Below are 5,078 nucleotides of genomic sequence, written 5' to 3' on the forward strand. Positions count from 1 at the left end.
TGTACCCATGTGTAACTGTAGGGTTTAATTTTGCTTTACATTAATCAAATAACAATAAAAGCCATAAAAACCCCACTAAGAGGCATTTTAACTTAAGACCCAGTGCTACCCACCCAGGGACTTTCCCTATTGTCTTCTCCAGAGCCCCTGTAAAAGCAAGTAGATAGCAACAGAAAGAAAGAAAAATTGAACCACTTTTTTTTTTTTTGCATAAAAAGGGAGAAAACATGTAATAAATTAAGGGTAGTGGGAGTGAAATCAGGCCAGAGGTAAACGACGTTTAATTGTGTGAGCGGCTCTCCCTTCTGGTCCCTGCCAGCTGCTGCTGTTGCTGCTACCTTCCTGTTTTAAGATGGAAGCAATGATGGTAGACACGTGCAGACACACAAAAGAACCTATTTGGACTGGCATGTCAGCTCATCTTTATCAAATGTTGCACAGGTATATTTTGTTGCCATGCTTCATTACCCCAGAATGGCATGCCTGAAATGTTTGTCTCTTCTATAAACCCAATAGCTTTCCCAGCCAGGCACATCTGACAGCAATAGACGGGTGTTTCTTTCGCAGGCATGGGTTTGTAAAGGCCGGGCAATTAAGGAGAGAGAGAGGGGGAGAAGGAGGGGGGAGGAAGAGAGGGAGGAAGGGAGAGGGAGAGAGGGGAAGAGAGAGAGAGAGTCGAAGGGGGGAAGAGAAAGAAGGAGAGGAATTTATGTAAAAAATTAAATGTCTGTTCTGTGCACCTTTTCCACGTCCGGAATAAATAAAGAACACATAGAGAGCTGCGTAATGAATCTGGACTGCGTTTTAGAAAGGGTCGTTCCCGGGGATTGGGAAAAAATCTTACGTAGACATCCAGGTGGCTGATTTAAAAGACAAAGTTTTGAAAATAATTTACGTGGAGCAAAAGGAGATAGGGCAAGTGTCGGGGAGAAGGGCCACGATGGTCAGCACGACGACCCTCACCAGAAGTGAAATTTGGCCTCTTGCACACGTAAGACTCCTGCACCAAAATCCACCAGCTGCCTTCCAGTAGCCTACTGGAAAATCAATATTTTAATCCTGTGTGATATAGATTAAGTTCTTGGGAATTAGAACTGGGTAGGCCTATATTTTATGTTTTCCCCCTTAGAGCAACTGTGGTAATGGCTTTTGCAAATCAGAGAAGGAGGCATGAAGATCTGACGAAGTGGCAGGGCATTCGATTTCCAGCCTTTCTTCTGGGAGACGGTGCCCGTTGGATCCCACAGGCTCATGCGCAGCCCCACGGACGGGCCCCAGGGCTGTGTCACTGGGTACTAACTCTGCGCTCCTGGCAGAACTGTTATTAACCAGGACCATCACTTGCTCTGCGGAAAGAAAGAAAAACAGTAGCGGGTGGGCAATTTCAGCATGGGGGTTCCCAGAGAAGCCATAATGAGCCCCGTGTTCTTTTTGTAGTTGTTTTGTCTTCTCCAGGAATGACGGGATGCAGGCTGATGTCTGGACAGAAATTCGCAGAACCCTTCACAGCTGAGGGGGTGTTAAGCTCCATAAGGTCTGACCCAAGGCCATCCAGCCAGCTGTGTTTCAGGTAAGTTCAGAATCTTTTCGATTTGAGAAAGGCGCCAGGGGGCGTGCGTGTTTGGTACCCAGCAGCCTCTCGAGGAGTCAGGCCAGTGCTCCAGAATCAAGGGCGTGAGTCAAATGCAGGAATCTTCCATCTAAATGGGATAAATAGGTCAGCCGGTGGAGGGGAGGTCAGATTTTGTCGCCAAAGGAGCTATGAGTCTTTGCAGTGTTCAAACACTTCTGGATTGTAGTTGCGCGTAAGGGGTTGTAGCCTGTACTCTTAGTAGAGAAACCCCTCCGACGTTGCTGAAGTGCCTTGGCCTTTCGGCACTGCTAACCCCAAAGAACGCGGCAGGCTCCCCGCGCAGGGGACAGCGCACCGCAGTGGAGCAAAGCTGCCCTGCGAGGGACGTTTTCCCCACGAGCCTACGTGCCGTCACGCTAACTGCACCCGAGTTCCGGGGCAGGAGGAGGGCGTTGCTCCGTGGCGTGCGGAGGCGACCCTAAAGGAACGTTTTCTGTAGTCTCCAGACACGGTAAGCTTGCTTCCCCTGCTGCTTTGATTTGTCCTTGGCTTGCCCTTCCCCAGGAGAGACACCTGCACTCGTCCGTCCTCTGGCCCCGGGCATTCAGGGCTCGAGAGTGGGGACACTCCTTTCCTCCAGGTTCCTGAGGCCGGTCAGCCCCGCGCTTGTAAGTGACAGTGCCCGAGCCGACAACCCGAGGGCCACTACCCACGTTTGCCATCGACATGTTTTATGTTCCATCGTGCCCGAGGCACAGTTTCCCGTGGGTCTACTGTCCTTCCCGAGCAGTGCGCCCCCGAGGCCTGGTTCCTGTGGCCTCACATAGGTCGCATCGCCACTCTGGGCCACGGCTTTCTCGTCCGTGAGCCCCCTCTGAGCTGTAGTGGCTTTTGGCTACTTTTCCACTCCGGCAAAAAAGGTATGTTATATTTTCCTTTTTCAAGAATTGAAAAAGGCCGAGTGTGTGAGCGTGTGTGTGTTGAACCCCCTGCGGTGGAAGAGAAACACATTTTTGTAATTTATGAACAGTTCCGGATGGTGGCCTAAGTTTAAATCCTGGGCTTTCCATTAAAACTTTGTAAAAGACTCTATTTACAGCCCATCAAAGAAACACACATCCCAGATCCTGGGACTGCACAGGCCATGAATGCTGTATTGCAGCAAGTGCCTGACAGTCTCCTTTTGGGAACATCACTAAATGTGGCTTCACACAGAAGTGTCTCCAGAACTCTCTCTGTGGTCAGTTTCAGGGCTTCCTTAGGCTGCGTTAATTAAATGCTCACCAGAGGCAGAACAGTACCAGGAAAAACACAGGTAGTGAGTACAGGGCTTGGTGCTAGATTCCAACGCTCCGAAAACCAACCCTGTTTGCTGACTTCATTTTCAAGTTGTCTGTATTCACAGGAAACGACGTGGGAAACCAGTGTGAGATCTTAAGAAGCCTTCCGAGGACGGTGGGGGAGATGGCGTGCCTGGGACCGAGCCCTCCAGCCCCAACTTGCACGTCCCCGCCCCGGCTTGCATGTGCGGGCTCTGCTCTCAGGTGACCGGTGCAGTGACCCCGACCGCAAGCACCCTGAGACACCTTCTTTGCTCTCCTGGCGGCGTCCGCCCCCGCCCGGTCCCGCCCAGCGCCGACCACTTCTTCCCTCTCCCAGCAAGCCAGCCGTGTGAACTCCAAGGGGAGAAGAGGGGAAATAGAGTGCCTGTTATTTCATCCAGCAGAAAAAAGAAACTCCTCGGAGGTGAATGATCGATATTATTATAAGCGAGGTGTAGCTCAGGGCAGGTGAGCGGTGTGTTAATGAGACGCCCCCTCCTGCTTCCTGACAGATGACTGTCATTGTTCAGGCGCGCGCCGGCGTGATTGATGGCTGGGTCATCCTGCCCTGCAGTTGGAGCGCACGGTCTTCTTTCTTCTGTTGGTGTCTCTAATCCGCTGACCTGAGAATGACCCAGCCGAGGTGGAGCTGAAATTAACATGCCATTTTCTCTGGTTAAATTAAAAAAAGGGGGAGTGGGGGCAGAGGAAGGGAGGAAGAGAAAATCTGAAACAGAGACAATGTGCATCGCTCAACAGCAAAAACACGAATCCTGCAGCAAGTCCCCACGGTGTCTTAGGCTAATACGTTCCTAATAAAGATTGAAAACATATGTGAATGCTCACTTATGTCATGTCAGTTTAGGCCGTGCGAAGAGACACTCTATGTCTTCTCTGAATGCAGGAGGGACGGTGACACGGCGGCTCGGTAGCCGCCGTGTGCCCGCGTCGCTGGGGTCCCCTTCTGGTCCGCTCCCTTCTGCAGTCAACGCTGTTTATTTACTGAGCACCCATCCTTTGCCAGTCACTATTCTGCCTTCCCAAAAGTCTGTTTTAAAAAGTATTTTCATGCTGCACGTTGACTTCAAAACGTAGCAAATCGTAAAATATTGGAGCTGGAACGTCCCAATAATTTCATTTTGCGTAGGAGTCTAACATCCCAACCCTGTGAGGTTGTCTGACTTAGGCAGCTAGTTAATAACAAGTTTGCAGCAAAGCCTTCTAAATACTTCCTCTTGATTTTCTCTGGAAGATGGTCTTGAAATGGTCTCCCCCTCCCTCCCCAATTAGAGAGGCTCTTTCGCTCACTTTCGGACAATAGTAACTGGTTTTTATTTATTTATTTTTGATATATATACCCTTTTTGGGCTATATAGTTTAACACGGTAATAATTGGCTGATTTGTATACTTCAGAAGTAAGGAGAATGTCATGATTTCATTAAACATCCTGAGACTTTTTATACCACTGTGATAGAATCCCGACTGCGGGATCTGTCTAACGTTGTGAAGGTGTTACCTGGCCTTTTTATGTGTCCCACCTCAGTATTACTAGCAGAACAGGACACGTGATTTTAGGAGGTGTGAAGGTGGCAGCGATGTCTATCGGAAAAACCACACCGTCTTTGTGCACTCAGGCAGCTTGCAAGATAAACACTCCGAATGGATCCACTGGCTGCAAACTAGTAACAAGAACGGAGGAAGCAGTGTTACTACGATTCTGGATGAGCCTGTGTCCCCCCACTTGTAAGAGAAAGATGATGTTAGTGGCACGTTATGGTAGGCTTACCATAATCTTTTAATCATTGACCTTCCTCTAAGCTGACCCATATGGGCAGTTACCCATTACATGGTAAATTTGGCGACAGTGCAGTTTACAGATCCTGCGCCTTTGGAGATGAGAATTACTCAAAGCGAACACCGCGGAGTCCGCGTCGTGGGTCCGTGTGTGAATGGATCTGTAGATCTTGCCGTACATTTATTTTGGATTTTCTGAGACAGTTCTGAATTCAAGTAATTTAAAATTTTTCTGGTAAAGTGATTCACTGACTGTATAATGAAATGATGAATATTTATAAATTAGTGCATCAATCAGAAAAAAGTCCGCTGTTAGAAGTAGTATTCCAAGATTTGGTTCAGAAATGGTCATGTTAATTCTGTAACAAATTGCCAAAGTGTATTATCC

At 48.7% G+C, this 5,078-nt stretch overlaps 1 long non-coding RNA gene across 1 annotated transcript; it reads left to right on the plus strand.

Moving 5' to 3' along the window:
- The first annotated feature begins 258 nt into the window (after window positions 1-258).
- On the plus strand, window positions 259-3,728 carry LOC130543961 (uncharacterized). The gene is made up of 2 exons (XR_008959762.1): window positions 259-2,493; window positions 2,979-3,728. It is a non-coding gene; the product is annotated as an uncharacterized LOC130543961 (long non-coding RNA).
- Window positions 3,729-5,078: the final 1,350 nt, after the last annotated feature.

Source organism: Ursus arctos, unplaced genomic scaffold (assembly GCF_023065955.2).
Source record: "Ursus arctos isolate Adak ecotype North America unplaced genomic scaffold, UrsArc2.0 scaffold_17, whole genome shotgun sequence".
NCBI lineage: Eukaryota > Metazoa > Chordata > Mammalia > Carnivora > Ursidae > Ursus > Ursus arctos.